Source organism: Mustela nigripes, chromosome 6, assembly GCF_022355385.1.
Source record: "Mustela nigripes isolate SB6536 chromosome 6, MUSNIG.SB6536, whole genome shotgun sequence".
In the NCBI taxonomy this organism is placed as follows: domain Eukaryota; kingdom Metazoa; phylum Chordata; class Mammalia; order Carnivora; family Mustelidae; genus Mustela; species Mustela nigripes.
Genome location: NC_081562.1, coordinates 124,870,132 through 124,884,931, shown reverse-complemented (window position 1 = coordinate 124,884,931; position 14,800 = coordinate 124,870,132). Strand labels below are relative to the sequence as shown.

Below are 14,800 nucleotides of genomic sequence, written 5' to 3'. Positions count from 1 at the left end.
AAAAAAAACAAAAAATGAAAAAGAAAGAAATTAAATTAACTGCAAGACTAAAAAAAATCACAGGAAAAAAGCCATGAGTTCCGTGCTTGGCTTTTTCCTCCTCTGGAATTCTGCTGCTCTCCTTGGTATTGAAACCGCACTCCTTGGTAGGTGAACTTGGTCTCGGCTGGATTTCTTGTTGATCTTCTGGGGGAGGGGCCTGTTGTAGTGATTCTCAAGTGTCTTTGCCCCAGGCGGAATTACATCGCCATTACCCGGGGCCAGGGGTGAGTAATCCGCTTGGGTTTGCTTTCAGGAGCTTTTGTTCCCTGAGCGCTTTCCTTTCTGTAGAGTTCCGGAGGACGGGAATACAAATGGCGGCCTCCTGGTCTCCTGCCCGGAGGAGCTGAGAGCCCAGGGCCCCACTCCTCAGTGCGCCCTCAGAGAACAGCGCCCAGTTACTCCCGTCTGCCTGACCTCCGGCCGCGCTCCGAGCTCACCGAGCCTGCGGTTCAAGGTCACCCCGAGCTGCGAGCTTACTGTCAGCTCTGTCTCTGTAGCCGGCTTTCCCGTTCCAATACCCGCAAGCTCTGCAACACTCAGACACCCCCGATCCTTCTGTGACCCTGCGGGACCTGAGGCCACGCTGACCCCGTGTGGGCTTTGCCCTGGGTAGCCTCTGGAGCGATGTCCCTCAGCGGAACAGACTTTTAAAAGTCCTGATTTTGTGCGCGGTTGCTCGGCCGCTTGCCGGGAGCCGGCCCCTCCCCCCGGGGTCTATCTTCCCTTCGCTTTGGATTCACTTCTCTGCCGGTCCTACCTTTCAGAAAGTGGTTGTTGTTTTCTGTTTCCAGAATTGCTGTTCTTCTCTTCTATCTGCCGATGGATTTTCAGGTGTTTGCAATCTTTAGATAAGCTATCTAGCTGATCTCCGGCTAGCTGAAGTAGTCTCAGCCTGCTACTTCTCCGCCATCTTGACTCCTCCAGAGGCTTGCTTTTAAAAGTTATAACAGATATAAGAATTAACTGTGTGTCTTAATTTTATGTATATATTTATGTACATGTATGTATATATATATATTATGTATATGTTATGTATATATATTATGTATATGTAATGTATATATATTATGTATATATGTATATATTATGTGTATATACATATATATTATGTATATATGTAATATTTATGTAAATATTTTAAAAATTAATAATTTTCACTTACCTGAAGCTAAATGATCCAGCAAACTGATCTATTTGAGTAACACCCCAAACCAAGAAAATGAAAAATAAATGTCTTAGAACAATCAACATAGATTCCAAAGTGACCAGGTGGTGACATCTATTCTTGTTTATAGAATGCATTACTATGTACCCATATTTTGTTGGGGGTAGTCATTAGTCTGAAGCCACACCCCTGGGGTTGAATCCAGGCTGTCAGTTACTAGCTGTGTTGCTTTGGGTGAGCTACTTTAGTGGTCTGTGCCTCAATTTTTTTCACCTGTAAGATAGAGATAACAATAGAATTGATATAGGATTAAATGTGTTAACACTTGTGCAGGTATTAGAACAGTATCTGGCATATGGTAAATACTCAGAAAATATGAACTATTATTTACTCTTTTAAAAATATTTGGGTGCCTGAGTGGCTCAGTGGGTTAAGCCACTGCCTTCGGCTCAGGTCATGATCTCAGGGTCCTGAGATCGAGTCCCGCATCGGGCTCTCTGCTCAGCAGGGAGCCTGCTTCCCTCTCTCTCTCTCTGCCTGCCTCTCTGCCTACTTGTGATCTCTCTCTGTCAAATAAATAAATAAAATCTTTAAAAAAAAATAAAAATAAAAATATTTATTGATTTGTGCTTTGGTGAGTGCTGTGAAGTGTGTAAACCTGGTGATTCGCAGACCTGTACCCCTGGGGATAAAAATATGTGTTTATAAAAAATAAAAAATTTAAAAAAATATTTATTGATTTGATTTTTCTTAGATTTTTTTGTGTTTAACATATTTTATATTACTTGTTTCAGGGGTACAGTTCTGGGAATCATCAGTCTTACACAATTCACAGTCTTCACCATAGCCTATACCCTCCCCAGTGTCCATCCCCCAGTCACCCTATTCTTCCCACCCCCATCTTCTGGCAACCCTCACTTTGTTTCCTGACATTAAGAGTCTCTTATGGTTTGTCTCCCTCCCTGGCTTCATCTTGTTTCATTTTTTCCTCTCTTCCCCTCTACCTTGTTTCTCAAATTCCTCATATCAGGGAGATCATATGATAATTTGTCTTTCTCTGATTGACTTATTTCGCTCCAATTCCATCCACATCATTGCAAATGGCAAGATTTCATTTTTTGTTGGCTGTATAATATTTATATATGTACACACACACACACATACACACACACACATAAACACACACATACATACATACATACCACTTTTTCTTTAGCCATTCATCTGTTGATTAACATCTAGGCATCTAGGCTTTTTCCATAGTTTCACTATTGTGGACATTGCTGCTATAAACATTTGGGTGCAGGTGCCCCTTCGGATCACTACATTTGTATCCTTAGGGTAAATACCTAGTAGTGTGAGTGCTAGGTCATAGGGTAGCTCAATTTTCAAATTTTGAGGAACCTCCATGCTGTTTTCCAGAGTGGCTGCACCAGCTTGCGTTCCCACCAACAGTGTAGGAGGGTTCCCCTTTCTTCACATCCTCGCCAGCATCTGTCATTTCCTGACTTGTTAATTTGAGCCATTCTGACTGGTGTTAGGTGGTATCTCACTGTGGTTTTGATTTGTATTTTCCTGATGCCAAGAGATGTTGAGCAGTTTTTCATGTGTTTGTTAGCCATTTGGATGTCTCCTTTGCAGAAATGTCTGTTCATGCCTTCTGCCCATTTCTTGATTGGATTATTTGTTCTTTGGGTATTGAGTTTGATAAGTTCTTTATAGATTTTGGATACTAGCCCTTTATCTGATATGTCATTTGCAAATATCTTTTCCCATTCTGTCAGTTGTCTTTTGGTTTTGTTGACTGTTTCCTTTGCTGTGCAAAAGCTTTTGATCTTGATGAAGTCCCAATAGTTCATTTTTGCCCTAACTTCCCTTGCCTTTGGCAGTGTATCTAGGAAAAATTTGCTGCAGCTGAGGTCGAAGCGGTTGCTACCTGTGTTATTCTCAAGAATTTTGATGGATTATTGGGGTGCCTGGGTGGCTCAGTGGGTTAAGCCACTGCTTTCGGCTCAGGTCATGATCTCAGGGTCCTGGGATCGAGTCCCGCATTGGGCTCTCTGCTCAGCGGGGAGCCTGCTTCCTTCTCTCTCTCTGCCTGCCTCTCTCTCTACTGTGATCTCTCTGTCAAATAAATAAAATCTTTAAAAAAAAAAAAGAATTTTGATGGATTGCTATCTCACATTTAGATCTCTCATACGTTTTGGGTCTATTTTTTCGTATGGTGTAAGCAAGTGGTCCAGTTTCATTCTTCTGCATGTGGTTGTCCGATTTTCCCAGCACCATTTGTTGAAGAGACTCTCTTTTTTCCATTGGACATTCTTTCCTGCTTTGTCAAAGATTAGTTGACCATAGAGTTGAGGGTCCATTTCTGGGCTCTCTATTCTGTTCCACTGATCCATGTGCCTATTTTTGTGTCAGTACCTTACTATCTTGATAATTATAGCTTTGTAGTAGAGCTTGAAGTCCAGAATTATGGTGCCACCAGCTTTGCTTTTCTTTTTCAACATTTCTCTGGCTACTTGGGGTCTTTTCTTGTTACATACAAATTTAGGATTTTTTTGTTTTATTTCTTTGAAAAAAAGTTGATGGTATTTTGATAGGGATTGTATTAAATGTGTAGTTTGCTATAGGTATCACAGACATTTTCACAATATTTTTTCTTCTAATCCACGAACATGGAATGTTTTTCCATTTCTTTGTCTTCCTCAATTTCTTTCGTATTATATAGTTTTCTGAGTTAGAGATTCTTTGCCTCTTTGGTTAGATTTATTCCTAGGTATCTTATGGTTTTTGGTGCAATTGTAAATGGGATCGACTCCTTAATTTCTCTTTCTTCTGTCCTATTGTTGCTGTATAGAAATGCAACTGATTTCTGTGCATTGATTTTATATCCTGCCACTTTACTGAATTCCTGTATGAGTTCTAACAGTTTTGGGGTAGAGTCTTTTGGGTTTTCCACATAAATTATGATATCATCTGCAAAGAGTGACAATTTGACTTCTCTGCTGTTTTGGATGTCTTTTATTTCTTTTTGTTGTGATTGCTGAGGCTAGGACTTCTAGTACTATGTTGAATAGAGGAAGACAAACCATAAGTGACTCTTGATCTCACAAAGCAGTGGTGATAAATGGACATCCCTACCATGTTCCTGACCTCTCAGTTTTTCCCCATTGAGAATGATATTCACTGTGAGTTTTTCTTAGATGGCTTTCATGATATTGAGGTTTATACCCTCTACCCCTACACTGTGAAGAGTTTTAAACAAAAAAGATGCTGTACTTTGTCAAATGCTTTTCCCACATCTATTGAGAGTATCATATGGTTCTTATTCTTTTATTAATGTAGTGTATCACATTGATTGATTTGTGGATGTTGAACCAGCCTTGCAGCCCAGGAATAAATCCCACTTGGTCATGGTGACTAATCCTTCTAATGTACTTATTGGATCCTATTGGCTAGTATTTTGGTGAGAATTTTTTGCATCAGTGTTCATCAGGGTTATTGGTCTGTAATTCTCCTTTGTGATAGGGTCTTTGTCTGGTTTTGGGATCAAGGTAATGCTGGTCTCATAAAATGAGTTTGGAAGTTTTCCTTCTATTTCTCTTTTTTTGGAACAGTTTCTGGAGAATAGGTACTAATTTTTCTTTAAATGTTTGGTAGAATTCCCCTGGGAAGCCATCTGGCCCTGGGCTCTTGTTTGTTGGGAGATTTTTAATGACTGCTTCAATCACCTTACTGGTTATGGGTCTGTTCAGGTTTTCTGTTTCTTCCTGGTTCAGTTGTGATAGTTTATGTGTCTCTAGGAATGCATCCCTTTCTTCTGGATTTTCTCATTTGCTGGCATATAGTTGCTCATACTATGCTCTTGTAATTATTTGTATTTCTTTAGTGTTGGTTGTGATTTCTCCTCTTGCATTCATGATTTTATTAATTTGGGTCCCTTCTCTTTTCTTTTTGATAAGGCTGGCCAGGAGCTTATCAATCTTATTAATTCTTTCAAAGAACCAATTCCTAGTTTCGTTGATCTGTTCTATTGTTCTTTTGGTTTCTATTTCATTTATTTCTGTTCTGATCTTTATTATTTCTTCTCTCCTGCTGGGTTTAGGTTTTATTTGCTGTACTCTCTCCAACTGCTTTAGGTGTATGGTTAGTTTGTGTATTTGAGACCTTTCTTATTTCTTGAGAAAAGCTTGTATTGCTATATACTTTCCTCTTAGGATCTCCTTTCCTGCATCCCAAAGATTATGAAGAGTTGTGTTTTCATTTTCATTTGTTTCCCTGAATTTTTTTTTTACTCTTCTTTAATTTCCTGGTTGACCCATTCATTCTTTATTAGAATGCTACTTAACCTCCATGTATTTGAGTTCTTTCCAACTTTCCTCTTGCGATTGAGTTCTAGTTTCAAAGCATTGTGGTTCCAAAAACATGCAGGGAATGATTCCAGTCTTTTGATACAAGTTGAGACCTGATTTGTGACCCAGGATGTGATCTCTTCTGGAGAATGTTCAATGTGCACCAGAGAAGAATGTGTATTCTGTTGCTTTGGGATAGAATGTTCTGAATATTTCTATGAAGTCCATCTGCTCTAGTGTGGCATTTAAAGTCCTTATTTCCTTGTTGATCTTTTGCTTAGATGATCTATCCATTTCAGTGAGGGGGGTGCAAAAGTCCCCTACTATTATTGTATTATTGTTGATATGTTTCTTTGGTTTTGTTATTGATTGGCTTATATAATTGGCTGCTCCCATTTTAAGGGCATAAATATTTACAATTGTTAGATCTTCTTGTTCTGTAGACCCTTTAAGTATAATATAGTATCCTTCTTCATCTCTTTATTATAGCCTTTGGTTTAAAATCTAATTTTTCTGATATAAGGATTGCTACCCAACCTTCTTTTGATGTTCATTAGCATGGTAAATGATTTTCCATCCCTTCGCATTAAATCTAGAGGTCTCTTTGAGTCTAAAATGAGTCTGTTGCAGACGGCATATCAATGGATCTTGCTTTTTTATCCAAACTGATATCCTGTGTCTTTTTATTGGGGAATTTAGCCCATTTTCATTCAGGGTAACTATTGAAAGATATGAACTTAGTGCTATTATATTACCTATAAGGTGACTGTTACCATATATTTTCTCTCTTCCCTTCTGGTCTATGTTACTTTTAGGCTTTCTCTTTACTGAGAAGGTCCCTCTTGATATTTCTTGTAGCACTGGTTTGGTGATCGCAAATTCTTTTAGTTTCTGTTTGTCCTGGAAAGTTTTTCTCTCTCCTTCTATTTTCAGTGACAGCCTCACTGGATACAGTATTCTTGGCTTCATATTTTTGTCATTTAGTGCCCTGAATATATCATGCCATTCCTTTCTGGCCTTCCAGGTCTCTGTGGGTAGGTCTGCTGCCTATCTAATGTTTCTACCATTGTAGGTTACAGAGCTCTTGTCCTGAGCTGCTTTCAGGATCTTCTCTTTGTTTCTGAGATTTGTAAGTTTTAATATTAGATGTTGGGTTAGTGACCTATTTTTATTGATTGTGAGGGGGGTTCTTTGTGCTTTCTGGATTTTGATGCCTGTTTCCTTCCCTACATTAGGGAAGTTCTCTACTATAATTTACTCCAGTATACCTTCTGCCTCTGTCTCTTTTCTTCTTCTGGGATCCTGATTATTCTAATATTGTTTCACTTTATGGTATCACTTATCTCTTCATTTCTTCCCTCATGACCAGTAGTTGTTTATCTCTATTTTTCTCAATTTCTTTATTCTCCATAAATTTGTCTTCTATATCACTAATTCTCTTTTCTGCCTCATTTATGCTAGCAGTTAGAGCCTCCATTTTTTATTGCACCTCATTAATAGCCTTTTCGATTTTGACTGTGATCAGGTGGGTAAATTGAACAAAGTCATATGCTAGATTTAGGGTCTATTTTGCTTTGTTAGAAGAAGCTGCATCCCAGAATCTTAAAGAAAGAAATATATATGTATATATATATAAATACAATGAAGGGATAGAATATGGCTGTAAAAATGAAAATTTAAAAAGATTTTATGGAGAGGGTGGTTGCATTATGGACATTGGGGAGTATATGTGATATGGTGAGTGCTGGGAAGTGTGTAAGCCTGACAATTCATAGACCTGTACCCCTGGGGCAAATGATATATTATATGTTAATAAAAATAATTTAAAAAAAGGAATTGATAAGAAGTTGGTTAAAAAAAGAAAGAAGAAAATTTTTTTAAAAAATAGAAAAGGAAAACAATAAGGAAACTTTTAAAGATTAACTTTGAAGACTAGGGAATCATGGGAAAAAAGCCATGGATTCTATGTGCTATATTCTCCTAGTGTTAGAGCTAGCAGTTCTCATTGCTCAGTAAACTTGATCTTTGCTGGATGTTCTTGCAGATCTTCTGGGGGAGGGGCCTGTTGCAGTGATTCTCAAATGTCTTCCCCAGGTGGAATTGTACCACCCTTGACTGGGGCCAGGCTAAGTAATCTGCTCAGATTTGTTCTTGGGAGCTTTTGCTCCCTGAATAATCTCCTCACAGCTTTAGAGGATGAGAATGAAACTAGTGGCCTCCTAATCTCCGCCCTAGAAGAGCTGAGAGCTCAGGGCCCCCTCTTTTCAGTGAACCCTCAGAGAAAGGCAGTCAATGACTCCCATGACCATGGTCTCTAGCCACACTCTGTGCTCACCCAGCCTGTGACTAAGTATTTCTATCTCTGGCGCACGACCTGTTTGGAGTTTCCAACCCAACAGAGTCCCACAGTGTGCTTCTGTGCTGCTTCCTTCAGGGGAGAGTGGGGAGTCTCCCCAGATTTGCCACTTGTTGGGTACCTGCTCGAAGAGTAGTGGCCCAACTGTGCCACAGATCATGGTTTATGGCAACCCATAGCTGAAAGCCCACTCCTGAGCTCCATCTTTGCAGCCGGGTTCCCTGCTCTGATACCTGGGAGCTCTGCCACCATCATCAGGCACCCTTGGTTTTTCTGTGACCCCGAGGGTCCTGAGACCATACTGTCCCAGTGAGAGTTCCACCCCCCCCCCCCACTTAGCCATCAGAGCAATGTCCTTCCATGGAACAGACTTCTAAAAGTTCCAATTTTGTTTTCTGCTGCTTTATCACTTGCTGGTAGCTAGCTGACAGAGGCTCCCTCCCCTCACAGTCTGTCTTACCATATATTGCCTTGGATTCACATCTCCGCACCTCCTATCTTCCAGAAAGTGGTCGCTTTTCTGTTCCTAAAGTTGCTACTATCTTTTTCTTCGGTCTCCTCTTGAGTTCATAAGTGTTCAGAATGGTTTGATAATTAACTAGCTGAATTCCTGGGACCAGATAAAATTTAGGTCTGCTACTCCTCTGCCACCTTGCTAAGCCCTCTCTATTTTATTTACTCTTACATTGTTATTTATTATTACATATACTCTTGCTTGTCCTGCTTGGTGATCTAATTTCCATATATACAGGCAATTATAACTATAAATTAGAAGGAAAAAGACAATTCTAGCATTACATCCATGTTTTACGTTTAAAAGATGACAACTGTTCAAAATAAAGAAGGAGAAAAACAAAACAAAACAAAAAACCTAAGCATAAGAACTCAAAAAGTTCAGCAGTCTTGGCATTTAGTATATGAGAAAATAGCAATAAAACTTCAATAGCTCCAGAGGGCATTGTTTTCTACCTAGTGTTGAAAGCAACGATTCTGACCAGGAAGAAAATGTTAAATTCTGTTCATGGTGCTCAGTTTAGAGAAGCCAGAAACTGTTTTGCATTTTAGGAAGATTTTAAAGCAAAGTTTTAAAAAAAAGTATTTGAAAACCCATTTCTAGAGAATTTTGAATTATATCAATTTTATTGTATTTGCATTTTATTTTGGTTCCTCCTTCAGGTCCAAATTAAGTTTTCTTTAGAATTATATGTAAATGTGATTCATAGGCACAATCATTATTTCCATTAAATGCCAAACTTACCTAAGTTTAGCCTGTGTTTTTGCCATTGTGTTGCTCAGTAGTACCTTCCTGCAGAATCTTCATGACTGTCAAGCTGGCCAGGTTTTGTTTTGCAATTATATTCACCAGAAGTTGAAATGAATTATATGTCTTACCAATTATATCTTGCAATACCATCTATAGAGTTTATGTATACATTGTCGAGAAAGGAAGACCATTTTGCTCTAAATTATTTTTTAAAATTTTTGATTGTGGTTAAAAAAAATAACATGAAATTTACAATCTTAACCATTTTTAAGTGTACAGTTCAGTAGGTTGCTGTATTCATACTGTCGTGTAACAGATTGAGATCATCTTGCAATGGGGAAATGCTATGTGCCCACTAAACAAGTCCTCATTTCCCCTTTCTTCAGTCTCTAGCAGCCATCATTCTACTTTCTTTTTCTATGAATTTAATTACTGTAGTTCCCACATACACGTGACATTATATGGTATTTGTCTTTGTGACTGGCTTATTATACTTGGCATAATGTCCTCAAGGTCCATTCATGTTTTAGCATGTGACAAGATTTCCTTTTTTAAAAAATACTGAATAGTAATTCCATTGTATGCACATAGCACATTTTCTTTTTCTATTGATGAACTTTTGAGTTGCTTCTACCTCTTGGCTATTGTGAATAATGCTGCAGTGAACTGGGTATCAAATGTCTCTTTAAGACCTGCTTTAAGATTTTTGGATGTAAACCTACGAGTGGGACACCTGGATTATATAGCAGTTCTGTTTTTAATTTCTTGAGAAAACTCCATATTGTTTCCATAATGGCTGCACTATTTTATATTCCCACAAAGAGTGCATAAGGATTCTAATTTCTCCACACCTTGCCAATATTTGTTATTTTGTTTTATTGATAGTGTCCATCCTAATGGGTATAAGCTGATAGCTCATTGTAGTTTTGGTTTGCATTTCTCTAATGATTTGTCATCATAGATCAAGCATCTTTTCGTATGTGACTTGGCCATTTGTTTATCTTATTTGGAGAAATGAGACTCCAGATTTTTTCCTCATTTTTAAGTCAGGTGATTTGTTGTTATTGTTGTTGATTGCCGTTTTAAATATTCTGGATGTTAATTCCCATCAGATATATTGTTTACAGATCTTTTCTCTCATTCTGTAGGTTGACCTTTGATGCACAGAAGATTTTAAATTTGATGTAGTCCCATTTGCCTATTTTTTGTTTTTCTTGCCTTTGTTTTTGATGTCATATCCAAGAAATCATTCCCAAATCCAATGTCATGAAGATTTTTCCCCTGTTTCCTTCTAGAAGTTTTATGGTTTTAGGCCCTATGTTTAGGTCTTTAATCCATTTTGAGTTAATTCTTGTATATGTTTTAAGGTAATTAATTAAGGTAATTTAAATTATTTTGCATATGGATATTCAGTTTTCCCAGCACCATTTGTTAAAGAGTTTGCCCTTTTTACCCCATTGCATGGTACTGGCATCCTTGTAAATGTCATTTGATCATTATATATGAGTGTTTATTTCTGGGGCCTCTATTCTTTGCCATTGGTCTATACATTTGCCATCATGCCAGTACCACACTATTTTGATTACTGTAGCTTTGTAAATATTTTTGAACTTAGAAAGTGTGAGACCTCCAAATTCTTCATTTCCAAGATTCCTTTGACTATTTGGGGTTCTAGAGATTACATACGATTTTTAGGATGGTTTTTCTGTTTTTGCCAAAAATGCTGTTGGGATTTTAATATCAATTGCATTGGGTAGCCTTGGAATTCTGGCAGTGTTAAGTTTTCCAATCCATGAACATAACTGTCAGTTTATATGTTTGTATCTTTAATTTTTTCAGCAACATTTTATAATTTTCAGTTTGGTTAAGTTATTCCTAAGTATTTTATTCTTTTTGAAGCTATTATAAGTGGGATTGTTTTTTTAGATCTCCTTTCTGGATTGTGATTATTTGTGTATAGAAACTTACCAATTTTTGTATGTTGATTTTATGTCCTAGAACTTAGCTTGATATGATTATTAATTCTAACAGTTTTTTTTGTCCTTTTATTGGCAAAATCTTGAGGGCTTTCTACATGTAACATTATGTATTCTGCAGACAAATAATTGTACTTCTTCCTTTCTTTTTTGAATGTCATTTATTTTTTTCATAATTACTCTGCCTAGGACCAATAATGCTGAATGGAAGTGACACTGGCCTTGTCTTGTTTCTGATCTTACAGGAATGTCTTTCAGCGTTTCACCATTAGGCCATAATGTTAGGTATAGGTATAGGCTTTTCAAATATGGCCTTTCTTATATTGAGATAGTTTTTTTCTATTCATAGTTTGTTGAGTGTTTTTACCGTGAAAATGTATGCAATTTTGTCAAATGCTTTTTCTAAATTACTTGAAGTAATCATGTCGTTTTTGTCCATTTTGTCAGTATGGTGTATTGCATTGAATAATTTGTACATTGAATCATTGTTGCATTCCAGGAATAAGTCCCACTTGGTTATGGTGTGTAGTCCTCTGAATATGCTGAAATTGGTTTGCAATTATTTTGTTGAAGATGTTCACATCAATATTAATCAGGAACATTGGTCTGTGGTTTTCATTTCCTGTAGTATCTTTGTCTGATTTTACTAGCAGGAAAATGCTGGCTTCACAAAATGAGTTAGAAAGTATTTTCATTTCACATTTTTAGAACAGTTTGAGGAAAAATTTAGTATTAATTTTTCTTTGACTGTTTGGTAGAATTGTCCATTGAGGCTTTCTGGTTCTGGGCTTTTTTTCTCCATTAGGATGTTTTTTATTCAATCTTCTTTCTAGTTATAAATCTGTCCAGAACTTTTGTTTCCTCATGACTCATACTTGATAGGCTGTATATTTCTAGGAATCTATTTTTCTCTAAATTCTTGACCTCTATCTCCTTTTATTTGGATCTGGATTACTCCCAGGAATGTAACTGATTGTAGGTTGTCAAGGCTATCCTTGGCTATATCTCTGCTGATGGCTTAGTAAGTATTGGCATTGTAGGTTCATCGATGAGGGCATCCAGGCTTGTGAGTAGCTTCATTCACAGGGATGCTTAAGTCTTAATATAAGAAGCTTACTGTTTATAGAACGGTATCATGGAACAGCTACCTCCATGGAGAAAGAAGTACTGTTTTTTTCCATTTCTAGCTTCTTGGATTTCTGTGAAGATAAAGCAGAAAGGCTTGAATATCTAAAATGAATGAATGTCTTAAATATCTAAAATTAATATTTCAAGTGAATATTTTAAATGAACTTTAAATTAGAGTTAACTTCTGAAGACTTTTCCCTATATTACGTGGGAATCTTTTTAAAATTCTAAATCTTAAAAATTATAGAAAACAGCTCCTCAGTCCAGATACGATGAACATTAGTTGAGTAGTCATCATACTTATGTAGATTTTGAAAAACTAGTTTGAATACTAAACTAGTTGCCTAATCTTGAAAATGTATACGTCTGAGAGGTGTGACACAATTAGACTAGCTACAGAGTGGTGATGGCAGATAGAGCAAGAAAGCATGGAAATTTGATTGCAAATTTATAATCATTAATAGAAAAATAAGCAAGATCACTTTTATACTAAGGCAAACCTATATAAGCAATTGCATATTGAGTTACATGCAGGTCCTACAATTTTGAAGTGCAGCAGGACGATATTTTTATTGATGTTAACTATTTTTTTTCTTTGAAAATATAAGTTAATTTAAGAATAGAACAGGGGATTTGAGGTAACTAGTAATTTATATTTCTGTGTTATCCATAATAAAATTGGGAAGATTTTTTTTTATGCTCAAGGGACTTTATATTTGGTCATATTTATCTGATCAACCAGGATTTTTTTTTAACCTTCATTTTTATCTCAAGTTTAGAGTTAGCTTGTAAAGAGATATTCTTATTCCCATAAACTTTAAATCTGCCTTAAACGTTTAAAATTTTCAACTGCATTACTGTTGTATACTGTCATATTATCAGGGAATTTAATGCTGTTTTAAGGAATAGCATTAACCTCCAAATTCCACAGAGGCAGAATATTTAAAGTATACTATTGTATTAACAGCATCTAATACTTAGTCTACCTGGATAAACCTATGCTTTATGAATGTTTACTAAATGTAACTCACAAGAAATTTTACATGTTATGTCCATAGTATCACAATCTAGTTAATGAGATAATGATACCACACTGAACTAACTCTTCTAAGTATGCTTTGTTGCTTCCTTTCTGCCTAATCTTTTAGCCCTAGAGTGTCTTGAGTCTCACCACTTTGGACCTCTGTCTTTTACAGCCTGTAGGCAGGCACTCCCTTAGTGAGCTAGTCTTACCTGATTTCATGGCTTTACCTATCATCTTTGTGCAAATCAGTCCTAAATATCTAGATATCCTAAATATCTGGGCAAATACAGCCCAGATATCTCTCCTAAACTCCCTAAAGCTTTATCAGCTTGCCTATTTGATACCTACAGTTAAATTTCACATAGGCACTTCACACTTAATATTTACAAAACTGAACTTTTACTCTTTCTTCCAAATCTTCTCCATCAGGAGACTTCCCTATGTCAATGGTGGCATCTCCAGTCTTAAGGTTGCTCAGGCCAAAAAAAGAGTAAAATCACCCTATGTTCCTCTTATACCCCATGTTTAACCTATTACAACATCTCTGTGTTTCTGCCTTCTTCAAAACTGTATATGAATTTGACTGTATTATTCGTCTTACAAATTAAAAAACTAAGGCTCAGAGAAGTTAAGAGAACATCCCAAGTTCACATAGCTAGTTAGTGATGAAGTCATAATTCAAGTCTTATTTTCTGACTGACCACAAATAATATGCTCTATTCATAATACTAGTGTTTTTGCAAAGTAAGTGTTACAGTTGTTTTTAATTTACATAGTTCAGAAATATCATCTGACCTCTTGTATAACTGGATTTTTATAAATAATATGTGTTAATTCATTTAGGTTCTATAGGAATTTTCTAAGCCCACAGCAGGCATTTCATAAATACTTGCCAACTCAGTTGAATTGATTGGTACTTATCTCTTTTTGTATATTGTTCTGGGTCAAGAACTGTGTTTTTAATTGCAAGGTATAGTTTGATATAAATTGTGTATTGGGTAAAAAAAAAAAGGCTGGGGTGGTTGTCGAATTAATGAAATAAAATATTCAAGGAGGTCTCTTAGAAAGCTCTTTGTTAAACACTTTTTTGATATATCCATATGAATTTAGAACATGTGTTAGCTCTTGGTACCTTATATATAAATACTTTTCTATTTCTTGGGGTTTTCCTAGTATATAATATTGATCTTGATACCAATCATTAAGCTTAGATTGTGGAATTATTATTTGAATTATTTGGAGTTTTCTCTTTAGGGCTTCTGTATTAAGGAGACATTTTATAACTGAAATCTATTAGATTGTAAGATTTTCTAACTGATTATAATGGCAAAAAGTCAAAGGATTATCATCATGGTAGAGAGACAGCAGAAATGAAATTTCAGTGTTAACTGTATTCTTGAGACACTTCTGTTTTATTGATGTATTATTTGTATTTTAGTAGAAGTAATTCCATGCTATATAATGAAAAGTAGCAGAAATGAAGTATGTTA

The 14,800-nt window shown here is 36.4% G+C and overlaps 1 protein-coding gene across 1 annotated transcript in view; it reads left to right on the top strand.

Moving 5' to 3' along the window:
* The window catches only part of GPR158 (G protein-coupled receptor 158), a 421,455-nt gene that overhangs the window by 184,511 nt on the left and 222,144 nt on the right, over positions 1 to 14,800 (top strand). The window lies entirely within an intron of this gene.